Genomic DNA, 17,645 nt, shown 5'->3' with positions numbered 1-17,645 from the left:
AGAGATGATCAAAACCAGGCATTGGCCTCAGGAGCTTGTCTACTGAGAGGGGAGACAGTCAGGCAAATAAAAAACTGTAGTTCAGTGTGATTAATACAATCACAGATTCATATTCAAGATAAAGAAGTGGCCCTAAGGGACTGAATTCTTTCAATCTGGGAAAAGGGAGCGAGAGGAAAAGCTTCTGGTTGTTGAGTTGTGAAAGATGAAAGAGCTCTTATCAGTGGGGAAGGACAGACTTGTGAAATAGTACAGTGTTTTCTTTTCCTTTTGTTATTTAATTCTAAGCAGTTTAGTAATATCAAAACAGAACAAAGAGGGCAGAGAACAGCCAGAGGAAACCACTGGAGCCAGAAAATAGCGGGATGTCAATATCATCCTATGGAGCCTGGCTATAGATACTAAAGGATTTAATGAAGAGGAGAGACATAAAGGCTTCCTGCTTTAGAAAGATCAAGTGGCATCCTCCTATATAGAGTGTGTGAAGTTTATATTACATGTTCATAAGTATACTTTTGTGTGCATGCATTTTATCTGGTTACTTACATATGTACATATGCATGTACTTCTTTTTTTTTTTTTTAAAGTTTTTTTTTTTTTTTGGGGGGGGTAAGATTTATTTATTTATTTATACAATCACTGGGTACAGTCGGAAGCATGGGAGGGTGAGAGAATTCACCAGAGCCAGAGCAGGGAGCAGAGCAGGCAGAAGGACCGAAGTACACTGCTGAGGGGAGCAGCGGGCGGCAGGAGAGGTCTGCGCGCCATGTGGGACCCTCCTCTGGTGGCCGGGGAGCTGCCGGGGATCGAACCGGTGCTGCAGAGGCTGCGGGCAGCTTCGCAACCCAGTACTCAACCGCTGCGCCACCAGGGAGGCCCTATGCATGTACTTCTATTCAGTTGAATTGTAAAATATTGCCATTTTTATAGATCAACAGTTGTCAGATATCACAACTTCAAGGAGTGTGACCTATACTTACTTTATGGTGCAGCAGAACAGATTGTGAGGACAAAAACTTGAATTTGAATCTCATCTTAGTTTGAGTTCCCTAGTGCCGACTCTGACACAGGACTCAAGGTCAATGAGTTTACTTGGCAGGTGAAGGACACAAGAATTTGCAGGTGAAGGATACAAGAATTGCAAAGTGACACAGTGAAGGGAAGACAGCCAACAAAGGGGATATTATCAAACCATCTACCAGGTTACGAGGGAGGACAGTAAAAGCTAAATCTCACTGGGCATATGTGGTAATCAGCATAGGTGTGTGTCTTAGAGAACCGGGGTATTTATACATCGATTCCCACCAGTAGCTGGTGGAGGGATGTCCCTTGGGATTACTAATTTCAGTCATTTCTTGCTAAGACACAGATAGTGGCCTTCCGAGCTTCAGAGAAACTCCCCCCATGGACATGATAATGGCTACATTAAAATGGTGATGCTGATGGACATGGTCATCCATCTCTACTTATCAGATAAACGACCTTGACCTAGTCCCTTAATTTCTTGAGGATAATTATTCTTATGAGCAAAATGGGGACAATACCTACTTCATTTGACTTTTTTAGACTAATTTGTGTCACCCCAAATTCATATGTTGAATTCCCAAGCACCGGTCCCTCGAAATGTGATTGTATATAAAGACTGGGTTTTTAAAGAATAATTCAGTTTAAGTGAAGTCATATGGGTAGGACTTAACTCCATATGATTGGTGTCCTTATGAGAAGAGGATATTAGGACACAGCCACACACAGAGGGAAGACCACGTGAGGACACAGGAATACGACGGTAACTCAAGGAGCAATCAATCAATGCAATGGCACTTTATTTTTGAACTTCTAGTGCTCACCCTCAGCCTGTGGTACTTCGTTAAGATAGTCCTAAAAATGCATATACCTGGGGAGGACTCACACATTTTACTAAATGAATATTTAGAGGGTAGTATATTTCCAGTGCATCAACATCAAAATAGCCATCTCAAAATGTCAAAACAACTTCTCATCTAGACCTTCTCGCTATTGAACTTTCATTCCAATTCTCAGAGAAGTCCAACAGGTAAGTAGTATAAACTGAGAACTTGAACTCAACTGAATTGAGTTGAGCAGTAACATTCCCATTCACTCTATTCTTTGCAGTCAAATACAGCCTGCTATGGCTACCAACATCTCTGCTTCTACATCCAAGGAGGATGTGAGAGGCGGGTCACTTGTGTGACCTATTGAGAAAGCAAGTCTGTATCCATGGTGTCACACTAAGGATTCTGGGTGGTGATCCTAGTGAGAGGAGTTAAGATCTCAGGCATGGGGTGGCTCTGCATTGATGCCTAAGCTAATGGAGTTTCAGATTTCTCTGGGTGATCACAGAGAGTCCTGAATCACAGGTTCACATCTGGCAAAAGGAAAAACAAAAACCAAGAAGATGCATCTTCTGACCCTGTAATACCTCCCCTGGTAATGTCAAAATCCCACTGCTAGCTATATATTTCTTTGTATTCAGTGTTTTTCTCTTTTTTTCTTAAAATTGAAGTATAATCAAGTAGGGCAAAATGTATAGATCTTAAGTGTATAATTTGATGAGTTTTGGAAAGTGTTTAACCACCTATGTAATCAATAGCCCATTTATCTACCCCTGATGGCCATTGTTTTCATATCTATACCTCCAGATCAATTTTGCCTGATTTTGAAATTCTTATCAAAACCATACAGAGTGTATTCTTTTGTGTCTGGCTCTTTCACTTATCAGTGTTTCTGAGATTCGTTCATGTTGGTGCCTGTAACAGTGATTTGTTCTTTTTTAGTGCTGAGTAATATTCCATCGCATACTATGCCACCTTTTCTTTATCTGTTTTCTTGTTGATGGGCATTTGTTTGTTTTATATTTTTGCTCTTATGAGTAAAGTTGTGTAAGTCTTTTTGCATAAGTACTTTTGTAGACAAAGGTTTTCATATCCTTTGAGAAAGTTCCTGGAAATGATGCTTGGCAGTTGGCAAAAGAAGATATATAAATGCGGGCCTCCCCGGTGGCGCAGCGGTTGAGCGCTGGGTTGCGAAGCTGCCCGCAGCCTCTGCAGCGCCGGTTCGATCCCCAGCTGCTCCCCGGCCACCGGAGGAGGGTCCCATATGGTGGCAGACCTCTCCTGCCGCCCGCTGCTCCCCTCAGCAGTGTGCTTCAGTCCTTCTGCCTGCTCTGCTCCCCGCTCTGGCTCTGGAGAATTCTCTCACCCTCCCGCGCTTCTGACTGTACCCAGTGCTTGTATAATTAAATAAATGAATAAAAAATGAATGAATGAATAAATAAATAATTAAATCTTTAAGAAAAAAAAAAAAAAAAGAAGATATATAAATGCCCATAAAGAGATATAAGATGTTCCACATCATTAGTCATAAAAGAGAGACAAATTAAAATCACAATGAGATACCACTGCATTTCACTGGGATGTCTACAATTGGCAATTATTCTCTTTGAAAAGGTAAATGAATCTGGAAAGAGTATTCTTTCAAGTTTTAAATGTTTTTGTCGGAAAAGTTTGAAACACACAAAAGTAGAAAGAATAGTGGAATGAACTGCCTTCTATACATCCCACAGTGTCAACAACTGTCAACATTTTTCTAAAATTACCCTGTGTCATTTTTCAACAACAACCAATTCTCCAATTTTCCAGCGACAACTGGGAACCCTAAAATGCAATTCAATTCTAACAAAAGCCACCTGGATTTAACACAGACCCCAAAAGTCAAGGACACAGTTTCACAAGCCAGTGCCCACTTTCATATGCCAGCACGGTGGTTTTGGAGAGTTCCTTGCATTTCTGCCTAGTCAACTACAAATTGAGAGATTCCATATTACATGATTCACTAGGACTGAACTCGAGAAAGTGCCTTACTCACAATTACAGCTTTATTATAATGGCTACAGCTCGGCGACCAGCCAGTGGGAGAGGAATGATGTGGAGTGCCCGTGCCCTCTCCAGGTGTGGGATCTGCAATATGTTCACTAACCGGGAAGCATCTCTGAAATGCATTGTTCAGTTGTTTTATATGGGATTCCATTATATACACATGTTTGGTTAAATCATTGATGAGTTATAAAAAGCAGGCCTATCACCCAGGAAATTCCAAGAGGGATTCCCAGACCAAAATCAGGGAACAAAAGTATGTTTTTTATTATACCACTTGCCCCAACTACACCTTATTTGTATGCTTATCAATTTTCCTATTTATTTTGCTGTACCATTTCAAAGAAAACCCTTTATATCACATTGTTTTAGTCTTAAACAAGGTATTTTATGTAACCAAAAATACTACCTTTATATCTAATAATGAAAACAGTAGTGTCCTACTAGACACTTTCTAAACGGAGTTTCAGATTTCCCTGGGTGATCAAAGAGAGTCCTGAATCATAAGTTCACGTCTGGCAAAAGGAAAAACAAAAACCAAGAAGATGCATCTTGCCACCCTGCTATACCTCCCTTAGTAATGTCAAAATCCCACTGCTAACTACATATTTCTCTATATTCAGTGTTTTTCTCTCTTTTTCTTAAAATTGAAGTATAATCAAGTAGGGCAAAATATATAGATCTTAAGTGTATAATTTGATGAGTTTTGGAAAGTGTTTACAACTATGTAATCAATAGCCCATTTTCTACCCTGACGGCCATTGTTTTCATTTCTATACCTAATCATCTCAAACACATCTTTGTATTAGTTTGACGCGTTGCATTTCATTGTAGTAGATTTTGAAGACTCCTTTATTCTAGAAGCATCTCCATTCTACACTCATTCCTCATTCCCATTGACTTTCACAAGAGGCCAGTCCAGGGCCTCCCCGGTGGCGCAGCGCTTGAGCGCTGGGTTGCGAAGCTGCCTGCAGCCTCTGCAGCGCTGGTTCGATCCCCGGCTGCTCCCCGGCCACCGGAGGAGGGTCCCACATGGCGCGCAGACCTCTCCTGCCGCCCGCTGCTCCCCTCAGCGCTGTACTTCGGTCCTTCTGCCTGCTCTGCTCTGGTGAATTCTCTCACCCTCCCACACTTCTGACTGTACCCAGTGCTTGTATAAATAAAATAAATAAATCTTAAAAAAAAAAAAAAAGAGGCCAGTCCAGCTCCCCGAAGAACCCACATTATGACTGCTTCCTCAGAGTCTCATTTCACTTGTTCCTACTCCTCTGTCCTTCCTTTAAACAAGAAGTTAGATCTTAAAAGGCTGGGGTTCATGTTCATCATCTTTAAAGCAACAGTCCTTCATGGGTGGTGTCATTTATTTTGAAAAGCATTTTTTTTTTTTTGCCCAGGGAACGGCAAAGTAAACACCATATGTCATCGTGTCCCCATTAAAGGGCTTGCAACCTCATGGGGGGAGAAAGTCATAGAGGCCACTCAATGTGATACTGTTGGGCCATGGAGGATGGCGAGGGCATGAATTCTGATGGCACATCAGGGCTGCCTGGGTTCTGGAGGGATGGGTGGGGCTTGCCAGTCAAAGAGGAGAGTGGGGTGGCTGCCCAGTGAGGCCCGGCTTGTCTAGAGGAGGAGACACCTCAATGTCCCAGAACAGGCCGTGTGAGGCCTTTCATGCCAAGTCAAGGAGTTTGGCATTGATCTCTGAGGGGTGGCCAGCCTGGGGAGGCAGCTTTTCAGCCTGTAACTTCTTAGCACCTTAGTGTGAAAGATGTTCCTGGAGTCACTGCCCCTGCCTAAAGCCTTATTAGCACACGGCCCCAGACAAAAGGTGACATTGGGCATTTTACATGCCTAGTGCCTTATTCACTCTGCCCTTCGCCCCATGAAGGGGCCTTCATAACCTCGGAAACTGTTCAGGTTCCTCTCCCCTATCCTACAGTGAGGCTGTAGACCCTTAGGGGCAACCCACTGATTATTTTCTTAATAACGTTTTCTTTTCTCTAGTTTATTGTAAGAATGCAATATATAATACATGCAGCATGAACGATATGTGTGCATCGACTATGTCATATGACTGTCAATAGCAGGCTATTAGTAGTTAAGTTTTGGGGAAGCAAAACATTCATGTGGATTTGCTGCTGTGTGAAGAGTGGGCCCAGCCCTGATGCTGCATCTTGTCTCTCCTTCCTGTCTTTGTTTTTGCCAGTGTCTTTGGGATCCATTTCTAGAAGTGGGGTTGTTAAATTTGCATGTATAATTTTGTTAGATATTGCCAAATTCACCATTATGTTTTTCCATCAGCCATATATCGAAGTGTGGACTTGCTTACAGTGTTGTCTAAAGGTTTTTGCCAAACTAATCAGAAAGTTTGGGTTTGGATTTGTTAATTGATGAGAAATAACATCTCAATCTGAAGCAAATTTCTTTTATTACAAATGAAATTGAACAAATATTCACATGATTAATAGTCATTTCAATTTATTTTTCTGTGAACCATTTGGCAGTCCATTTGCTATAAAACTGTTAATTTTCTATAAAATTTTTAAAAGGTTAACATTTCTTGAAGTTCTCTGTATGTTGGAGATATTTGCTGATACAACTTGCTGTTATGTAAGGTGCTAATATTTTTCCTAGCTTATTTAACTCTTGTTCCTTTTTATATGGTATATCTTTCCATGCAAATTTTTTCTTTTCAGAGTTTTATTTTCTTATAGATCTTTCAGATTTTGAATAATAATTGGGGAGATTTTTATCACCCTTAAGTTTACAGCAAAATTCATTCAAATTTTAATCTAGCACTTGTATATTTTCATTTTTTCACACTTATATCTCTTATTCATTTGGAATTTATCCTGGTATATGGTGTGAGAAAGATACATTTTTATCTTTTTTTCATGTGACTATCCAGTTATGCCATATTATTTATCAAAAACTCCATCTTTTCTCCACTAACTTAAGAAGACCCCTTTGCCATCAACTAAATTTGCGGTTGTAATTGTCTCTATTTCTTTGTTTGCTCTTCAGTTTCATTAGTTTGCCTGTCTATTCATGCACCAGTTGCACATTTCATATTTACAAAAGCTTTCGGAATGTCTTTTAATATTTAATAGGGCTAGGCTCCTTCCTACTTCCTCTCTTCCAGGCTTTTTCTGGCTATTATTGCTTGTTTATTTTTTTAAATGAATTTTGTAATTCACTAAGCCAGATTGACAAAAAAAATCTGGTGATTTTTTTAATTGGAATTGCATTACATTTATAAGTCAATTTAGGGAAAATTGACACATTGATGCTGTTTAATTATTCTGTCCAGGAACACAATATGATTTCCTTTTGTTTCCATCAATTTTGGGGTCTTGCAGCTTTAAAAAAATGTTAACACATAAAATATATAAAATTGGAGTCTATTAATATGCTAGTTATTCAATGAAATAATATTTTATTTTATTATGTTAGTTAATATTAATTGCCTATATAACCTTAACACCAAAACCAGATTTTCTGGTTTTATAAACTAAAATCAGGAGTAAGAAGAGTAAAATTGATTGCTACACAACATTTTGTTGGAAGTATTAGTCATTGTAAATTTTATATAGCGATGGATTTCATAGCATCTTTGTATGGGGATGATGGACATCATTCTTCTTTTTATATGTCAATGAAATAGACATAAATCTCATTTTATTGTTTTCTTTTTACATAAGTGTGCAAAAACTGTAAATGGATTTTGACAAATGCCCTCTCTGAAACTTTGGAAACAATGATATGATCTTTCTCTTTCAGTTATTAATATGATAAATAATATAACTACAACTTCTGATATTGAACCATTTTTGCATTCCTCAAGAAATGAACACACGGTTTTAATGTATACTTTTAACTGATTGTTATGCTAATATTTCATTAAAGGTTTTTGCATAAATATTCATTGGTATAAATAGTCTATGTAGTTATCTTTTTGGGGTATAATTTTATCAAATTTTAATACCCATGTTATAAATTCATTTTAGCAAATATACTTAAAAATTTTTTTTAATCATTGCATATTGTTTTTTTAAATGATTTTATTTATTTATTTTTGTGTGGAAGAACTGGAGTGTAGGCCAGAGGAGCAGGGGGTAAGAGGATTCACCAGACACAGAGTGGGGGACAGAACAGGCGGATCTACTGAAATACACTGCTGAGGGGAGCAGCAGCCAAGAAAGGAGAGGTCTACTGCACCATATACGGGTCAGCTCGCTGGCCGGTTATGGAACTCGGGCCATCTCGGTGGGCCTTCAAGGTGGTAGCACTGAGACTTAACCCCTAGGCCACCAAGGAGGCCCTAGAACTTTGTTATATTTAATCCTTAGTGCCACTGGAATTGAAAAATGCCAGCTCCTTGAGAAGCCCGATTACCGTTGCAATGAACTAAGATCCCCTGTGCACAGGAAGGCAGATGGCACCCCAGTTAATGCATAAGAGGCTTTGACTTTTAATAAGGCTGACGCTGCAGACAGCCACGTGTCAGACTCTCAGCACTCTTGTTCTCCTTCCAGAAGGTGGAGAAGCACATGGTAAAGGCTGGGTAGAAATGGTAATCTGATAAGCAGGGGACAGGACCCTGAAGAAAATCATGAGTCTGAAATAAGAATCAACACAAGAGACGTGGCCAGAGGATGAACACTTGAGCCAGGGCTGTCCTGGCAATGCCAGTGTGCAAATAAATGGTGCTTCAGACTCCTTGAGGTTTAGATGTCTCACATTTGCCCATAGAAGAAGAAAAGAAGAGGAAAATAAGGGAGTGAACACAGAGTATTTACTGAGCATGAAGCTCTGTGCTAAGGGCTTTTCTTGTTTGGTATCACTTAATTTAAATGGAGAACTTATAATAAAGACAGTTGTAAGGTTTTGAGTAGCTAAGTCTCTTTCGAAAATTCATTTTCTAATTCATAGTATAGGAAGTAACAGAGAAAAACTGAAAAGGAACCGATATTTGGTAACAGAGTTCACCTTTCAATATTACATAAGGATTTTTTTTTTCATTTCTTAAACTACAGGAGTAGTAGATATTAGTAGTAGAAAATTTAGAAAGCAAATGAGAAAAAAGGAAATGAAAATAATCTGAAACTCCACAATTTAAGGATATAAGCTTTAAATATTTCCTTCCAGAACTTTTCCTATACAAATTAATTCATATAAATGTGCATATATGAATACACGTATGTAGGCATATATATGCACATATGTTTTAGCAAAAAGTGGGAACATGTTAAACATAATATTGTGTTAACTTTTGTTTTTGTAGCTTGATGATGCAGGGAGAATTTTGAAGTTTTTGAGATTCTGCTTTTTAAATTTTAATAACAGAATTTTCCTTTAAATTTGATGTGACGATGGGCATTTTTCTTTGGACCCTGGTGGCTGGCCTCCATCACTTATTGCTTCTTAAGGGCTTGTGCATATTTTATAAGCAGAGCAAAAGGATTGAAAAAGGGTGGGTACAGCAGTACCTGGCAGATGTGGGCAGTCAATAAATGTTTGCTAATTGAAATAAAGAATGCATGATGAACTATTATTTTAAAAATTTTAAATCATTACATCCTTTTAGCAAGTTATGAGGGATGCAAGTTCCTGAGGGCAGGGCCATTGCTAAGAAAGGATAATTATGCTATTGTTTCAGTGCAACTGGCTCCACCATTGAAATGATAAAGGAATTCAATAGGTCTGTGTGATGAGGTAAATTTTAGTGCCCTCTTTATGTGTCTCTGCATCTCCAAATCTTACTCAACTGCAACCTCATGGTAGAAAAGCAGGCAAAAATAATACACAGGCAAGTTCAGAATAGAAAAATATAGAAATAAGCGATTAATGTGGAAGTACTTAATCTCATTCATATTCAAAGAAATGGTAGTTTTGACAAATACCTAAATGTAAAACTATTGTACGTGTGTGGTCTTTTTTTTTTTAATTTTTAATTTACTTTTGTGTGGAAGACTAGGGTGTAGCCAGTGGTGTGGCGGGTGAGAGGACTCACCAGAGACAGAGTGGGGAGCAGAACAGGCAGATTTACTGAAATACACTGCTGAGGGGAGCAGCAGGTGAGACAGGAGAGGTCTGCTGTGCCATATGTGGGTCAGCTCTCTGGCCGGGGATCCAACTCATGTTGTGGCGTTGATAGTGCTGAGACTTAACCCCTGGGCCACCAAGGAGGCTCCACCTAAGTTTTGGTAGATGCTTGCTGACAAACTGCTTTCCAGAAGGGCAGTCCTCATTTCACACTCTTCTCCTTGATAATGACCAGAATCTCTCCCCATCCAGGCCAGCTTTGGAGCTTCTTTGTTCATTAATCTAATTGAAAAAAAATTCTATTTTGACTGAAATTTTCTTGATCATAAGTGAGCCTGAATGCTTGACCACATTCTCCCTGGCCATCTGTGTAATGTGCATTGTGTGATTTGTTTGTGGATTTCTACAGTCCATTTCTACAGCACTGTTTTCATTTTATTATTGATTAATAGCATTTCTAAAAATACTAAGGTTATTAATCTTGCTCATTTATTTTGGAAATAGACTCATGAAGTGTTTCACTTTTCTTTTACCTGGATTTACTGTGTCAGTTGGTGTTTTGGTTACTGCATTTGTCTCTCTTTTCTTTATTGACATCTGGGCCTTATGCTCCATTTTGAATATCTTTTTTATTGGGGTTTTCTCCTCGTTCAAATATTATAAGAATATTGTCTGTTAAGCATCATCTCTGTATTTTTTTAATGTAGTTCTTTACTGTCTGGAATTTATTTTTACTTATGGAGTGAATCCAGAATCTTTAGCCACTTGTTCTCTCAAAGGTATACTATGCAGTGGAAAGAACACCGCAGTTAATTAATCCTTAAAAAAATTATTTAGGGGGCCTCCCCTGGTGGTGCAGCGGTTGAGCGCTGGGCTGTGAGAGGCTGCCCGCAGCCTCTGCAGCGTCGGTTCGTTCCCCAGCCACCGGCGAGGGTCCCACTGAAAAAAAAAAATTATTTAGGTGACATGGGTTTCAAACATTACACAGGTTTTAGGTACACAGAATTCAAATTTGATATGTGTATTATTAAGCTGTAATAATGTTGTAATAATAATTATTATGCTGTAATAATAATTTGCCAGTAAAAATCTAATTTCCATTGACCCCCATAGATTTGATCCTCTTTACCCAATTTCCCATTCCCTTTCCTCTCTACCTCTTGTAAGCCTGTTTTGTTCTTACAATCAAAGAGTCACAGTTGGTTAATCCTGTGTGCCATGGATGTTGGATGGAAGGGGGGCAGACTCAATTCTTAAATAAATTCAATTCCTCAATTCCCCTTTCTCTGTGCCAGGCACTAGGTAAGTGCTGGGGATACACCACAGCAGTGCTCATGTGTGGAGCTTCCATGCAAGCTGCAAAAGAGGCAAATGCAAAGACAAGTAAAATGTTAAGAGTACCAGGAACAACTAATAAAATATGGCACCGTGAGGAAGATGACGATTCTCTGTATTCTGAAGAGGTGGTGTTTCCTGAGACATGATGATGAGCAGAAGTGAGCCATGCAGAATCTGGGGCAAGAGAACTCCCAAGAGTGAAAACCAAGGCAAAGATGGTAAGGGTTGCACTGGTTTGGCATATTTGAAGTCAGAATCAAGGTAGAAGCTTTGTGAGGAGGAAAGAGATGGATACAGTCAGAAAGGTAAGGAGTGTCTAGAATGCTTTGCCTTGTAGAGCCTGTTAAATAGTTGGTTTTTATTTTAAGGGGTGGGGAGATATTGGAAGATTTTATTTTATTTTATTATTTTTATTATTATTTTATTTTATAAAATTGCTACATCATTTTTCATTTTTGCACAATGTGTACATTTTCATTTTGGTTATATTCCCATACAATTCCCACCCACCCCCCTTATTTTGACCCTAATCCCTCCTCTCCCCCCTCCCAGTAGTGTGTCTCTGGTCTACAGTTGCTTGTTGATTTTGATTTTTTTCTTTATTATAATTTTAAACAAAGATACCCTATGCCTCTACAGAATGTGTGTATGTGTCATCTCTAAAGCTGCCACTAGAGGGAGACAGGAGGCGATGGGGCAGTCACACTACAAGCTTCCCAGGAAACAGCCTAACCCCTGGGAAATCACCTGCTTAAATAGGCAGAAGTCTCCAGAAAGGGAACTGACTGTGTCTAATTTAAGACAGAGGCCAGGAAACTTGTCTAGTTAAAAATGGTAAGTCATCAACAGTTTTATAGATAAATTTCTAAGATTGTTTCTAATAGCAACTGAAGAATGATGTGTCCTCAGGATTGACCCGTTAGCTGCCTGGTGGTCATGCAAACCTCACAAGTGGCACATTAGGGGGGTTTTACAAGTCTGGCCCTTAGCCTGGCAAGTTTGGGATTCTGGTGTTTTATCAATGCCCCCCAAAATCAAAGGAGTAAAAGAGGATTACCTACATTATCCACTTCAGGGACATTGGCATCTATAAGCCAAGATAACCGTGCACCAGATACTAACAAGAACCCCACCTGACAGGCAGACATTCCTGGTACTCCTTCCCCTAATAAAACAACCCTGGGCATCAAATTTTGCCAGCCACACGCGTGGTTAGCAGAACATAAGTAAAAGGGAGGTGAGCGAAGCAAATGGACAGTGTTAATGGCTCAGGTGCTGAGTTCCATGGTTGAGATAGTTGCCAGGGAAACATGAAGGGTGGGGGTCTTCCCTGCAAGCAGTTTTCTGATGGGCAGATCCCGTTTGACTCTCTTAGCATCAGGTAGGATTTAGCAAGTGTTTAAAAGAACAGGTGCTGGAATAACATGAGTGTGTTCAAACTACAGCTCCGTCACTAGCTCATTCTGAGACATGGCACCAGCTCACAACACGCTCTGGAACCGGTCATTGTTCATTTGGTGGCATGTGCCTTCCTTCTGTCCAATGCAATTTTTTGGAGAGTGTATGTTGGTTTTCATTATTCAATTCTAAATGGGCAATTATATTTCAGAGATGGGGTTGGTTGGGTCATTTCCTGTTTCCTACATACTGACCACACCAACCCTCAGGGACACTATTCCTCCCCTTGATTCTATATCTAGTTTCCAAACAGGAATCCCTTGACCGCCACTGTCACTTCTTCCCCAAACCCCACACCTGGATCTTGGGTCACTGTTTAATTTCACCATTATCTTAGGCAGAATCCTGTAAATAACTGTATCTATATCTCTGTATCTGTATTTCAAACCCCTTATAGTAAACATGTTGGAAAGAAAAAAGTGAACTCAAACCAGGTTCCAGTAGATAAGAAGACTACTTCGAAACCTGCATCTCATGTATCAACATTCTCATAGAACAAAATAATTGGGATTATGTCTTAGATTTTAACACAGTAGAAGTTGAAACATAGGAGCTACTATGAAGACTTTAATAGCAAAAGAGAACTATCTTCAGCATTTTAGGCTCAAGAGAATATATTCCTCTCCAGGGGGTGTCCTCTATGATCTGGGTCACTGACCACGTTGACTACTGAAGCCTGACACACTGGAATTCTACGGCAACACTAAAGAGGAGGTGGAAATGTTGAATTGTCTCAAAAAGTAACTGCAGTAATAAATACTCCAAAGTCAAAATTAAAGTGACACCATGACTTGGCGAGAGCAAGTAACCCATACACATCCTGGAACTGGCAATGTGAGTCACAACCAGTAGTTTAATAAGTGTGTATAGGGCTCATATATTTCTGATGGACAAAAAAGAGATTGTATTCATAGAATTTTAGTCATAGTCTGGCCATTTCTTGCATGTTGAAACATACTTTACGTTTTTAAGTGGAAGTTTCAAGGTTAAACAAGAGTGTATGATAGTATCGTGAGGCAAGTATAAACAGACTTGAAAATACCCCACTGTGACTCCTGGCCTGACCCCCCAAGTAATTGTGGGGAGCAAAAGGCAAATGATGAAAGCACTTGCTTATGTCAGGATACATAGGATAGTTACATTAGTCAAGAGTCCCCAAAGAAACAGAACCAACTGTGGATGATTTATCTATAGCTATAGCTATATATCTAAATGTTTCTGTCAGACAGGAAGAGTTGATGTTGCAACAGTCTGATGGCAAATTCTCTCTTTCTTGGAGGAGGTGATCCTTTTTCTAGTCAGGCCTTCAACTGATTGGGTAAGGCCCACCCACATTATGGAGGGCAATCTGCTTTATTCAAAGGCACTGATTTTAATGTTAATTTCATCCAAAAACATCCTTGAAGAACCCCCCCAAATGTTTAATCAGATATCTGAGTATGCTCTGGCTCATTCCAGCTGACACATAAAATTAACTGTCACAGCAACTTATTGTGGAAGACATTGTTGGGGGAATCCATGCTCAGCTCAGTCTGCTCTGCAGACTTCAGCACCGATGCTTCCACAGACAATTCAGTTGGGAGAATGTGATGATCTCATCAAAGAAAGATGCTTTTGTATCTACTAAATTTAGGTCTATGACTCAAGAGGTCATGTGCAAATGTTCCTTAGTCTACAGCAGACATGCTTGAGTCCTTTACTCGGAGTATGTAAATTATTTGAAATCTTGAAGTGAATTTGCTCGATGGTGAAGGAATGAAAGAATGTAGTATCTGTCCTCTTTCTTGGGGTTTTTGGCAAGATCAATTTGGAATCATCAAACATCTGAGACAGCATTCTAGAAGGATGTTAGCTGCCTTTAATGAGAAGTAGGTTAGTAACAATAGCATTCAGTTCAACAATTGCAGACATCAGTTGCCTTACACACAGTAGGTCCTCAGGTGACTGGAGTGAATTTCTGATGGTGAGAATAGCATTGGCCCCATGAAGCAGTTTCGATCAGAAGGTTTGATGACTCTTCATGGACCAGCCTAGACAATCCACCAGGCTTAGGAAATAATAATACAAATGCTATTAGCATATCAAAATTTTTATTTTGAAAAACCTTTAGTGTTACAGAAAAGTTGCAGTGAGTTCTCAAATCTCCTTTGCCCACCTCACCTTGTTTTAGCATCTTACATACTCATTTGTGATGATCTGAGCCAGGAAATTAACACTGAAATAATAGCATCAGCTAACTTACAGACCTTATTTGAATTTTGCCAGTTTTCCGAATAATTTCCTTTTCCTGGTCCTGGATCCCACTCAGGAACCTGTGACAGTTGTCGTCTGTCCTTTGTTTCCTCCAATCTGTAATAGTTTTTAGTTTTCAATTTCATCATTAAAAACTAATGGTCACTTATTTTGTAGAAAAGCCCTCAGTTTGGATTTGTCTGCTGTTTTATCACGATTTTTGGCAAGAATTCCACAGAAGTGATGTGCTTTCTCGGTGATACCTCAGTTACATGATGTCAATGTGTCTTCCATTGCCAACTCGGGTCACTTGCTTAAGATGCCAGCCACCAGGTCCACTGTAAAAGTTGATATTTTTCCTTCTGCAATTAAAAAGTTTATAATGGGGAGATTTTGAAGGTCTGCATATAGCCTGCCCTTACCCTACTCCAGCTCACAGAGTCTAGCACACACCACTGACCCTTCCTACAACAGTGTTTGCTGTGGCATCTGCCTACTGGTGATTTCCCAATTTTATCCAAAAATAAGAATTTAGTTTTACTAATATTTAACTGGATTTGCACTGTTGTCTTTATCAGCTCTGAAAATCAAGATAGGTATGTAAGGTGTAAAAATAATAAAACTATTGATCTGTCCAACTCCAAATATGACATAATCAAGAAAACTATTTAAAATAAGAATTTATACATCCATTTTCAGTAATCAAGGCATCTTCCTAAGTAAATATTTCATCATATTTACTTTTCTCTGGTAATTTTTCAGTCCTGACAATGATAATAACCAGGTATTTTTTTAAAATTGGACTTAAAGCCCCTGGTTTTTCAATACTGTATACCTGTGTTAAACTGCTTCACCAAAATAATAAAGAATAATCAGCTCCATTGTTATCACTCAACATTTATCTCTGATCATTTTAGAAATTATACCATTAAGAAATGAATAATTTTGTTTGTTTAAAATGAATCCTTTAAATTCCTACTTTGGGAATTGTCAATGTTCAGGTATTAAAAAATAAGCAAATAAAATAGTTTTGCACTTGTTCAATTTATTTTCCTAAGAAGGCTGCATAGTCAAATAATTTTAGCACCCATTATTTTTGAATAAGTAAAATTTCAAAAATATCTTGAAAAGTGCCACATTTTTAGTTTTCCTTAAAAGGAAAACTGTCATTTACTAGATATCATTTACTGTAAAAGTAAATCATTTATTGTAAAAGTTGTAAATCATTTATTAAACAAAGAATATTTCAATATTATATGGACAGGAGAACATAGTCTTAAAATAGAGAATAATCCTTCAGATGGACTACATTTACTTTTACTTAAAACCTGTGCTATTGTCTTGTTTTGCTGTTCATGGAGGGAATTTTCTACAATATTTCAATATTAGAGATTGAATTCTGTGCTCTCAGAAAAGATAAGCTGAAGTCTTAACCCCCAGTATCCAAGATTGTGATGTTTGGAAATAGGGTGTTGCAGATGCAATTAGTTAAGATGAAATCCTACAGAAGTAAGGATCCCCTAGCCCCCGACCCAGTGTGATGAGCAATCCCTCAAAAAAAGTTGGTCACATGAAATCAGAGGTCAGAGGCCCCTAGGCGAGCACCAGGTGAAGACAGACTGGAAGATGTACCTCCAAGCCAGGAGATCCAGGAGAAAGAAAAAGCCATTGTGCCCCCCAAACCTGCAGAAGGAACCAACCTGCTTCCTTTTGATTTGGGACTTCTCACCTCAAAACTAGGAGACAGTCCATTCCTCTTATTTTAAGACCCCCAGTTTGGGGTGCCTTGGCATGTCTACCTGTTCCGGATCCATGAAAGGATCTCATGAAAGAGATGGCCAGTAGGGCGTGGCCACAGAGAGAATGAGAAGAACTAACCAAGCAGGGACACATGGAGAGACACCCAGCCAGGAGGAAAGGGGTTGGGTGGGTGGGCTTGTTACAGCAGCTACTGGAAAAGGCAAAGCTGGCAGGGTCAACAATATGGGATCTATGGGATCGGCTAGTTTGAACAATTATGGTGGGCTCCTCCTGGAGGGGCGGATTCTGGCTGCACCTGGTGGGGGTGATTTGGGCAGACAGAGGACTCTTACCTCCTGGGACTGGGGTCTGGCTAAAGAAGACTGGTTGCGCTGCATAACCAGGTTTGCACACCCGAGGCGGCTCCAGGCTGAGCCCTCCCCCCTCGAGTGTCTCCCAACCAAGTTTTTTTAAGATGTCAAAACATTGTAATATTAAAAAATACATACATGTTTTTTATAAATAACTAATACCCACATTTAAAATACACATTAATAATATATACTATATATGAGTGTATGACACGCATAAGTTTATATTTTATAACGCAAAGTCCTCGGAAACCAATGCATCCAGTTAATTAGGATTACTTTTGGGAATCTGGGTTACTACTACAGTGTGGAAATGCCATGTGGATGGCTTCTATTTCTTTGACCCCGGGAAGATTTCTGAGCAGAATTGTGGCAGACCAGAGTGGAGCTTTAGTAAAATTATTCTGGCAGTGGAGTACAGAATAGATGATGGAAAACGAGGTGGCTACAAGTGCAGAGAAGGGTCAGAAGATGACCGCAAAGATTTTCATAAACCCAACCATGAAGGGATTTTCTAGAAGGAAAAAATATTTCCAAGATTAGAGAGACTTTGGAGATTTTTTTA

At 39.3% G+C, this 17,645-nt stretch overlaps 1 long non-coding RNA gene across 1 annotated transcript in view; it reads left to right on the top strand.

The window, feature by feature from the left end:
• LOC129144780 (uncharacterized) overlaps positions 1 to 11,492 on the top strand; it is a 252,545-nt gene extending 241,053 nt beyond the window's left edge. The window contains exon 4 of the long non-coding RNA XR_008549368.1: positions 11,237 to 11,492. This is a non-coding gene — a long non-coding RNA (uncharacterized LOC129144780). The remainder of the gene's footprint in view (positions 1 to 11,236) is intronic.
• The last annotated feature ends 6,153 nt before the right edge of the window (positions 11,493 to 17,645 follow it).

The sequence above is a fragment of the Talpa occidentalis genome, unplaced genomic scaffold, assembly GCF_014898055.3.
Source record: "Talpa occidentalis isolate TD23 unplaced genomic scaffold, MPIMG_talOcc4v2.1 talOcc4.6, whole genome shotgun sequence".
Classification (NCBI taxonomy): Eukaryota; Metazoa; Chordata; class Mammalia; order Eulipotyphla; family Talpidae; genus Talpa; species Talpa occidentalis.
The sequence above is the reverse complement of the archived record's forward strand: the minus strand, read 5'-3'. Positions and strand labels throughout refer to the sequence as shown.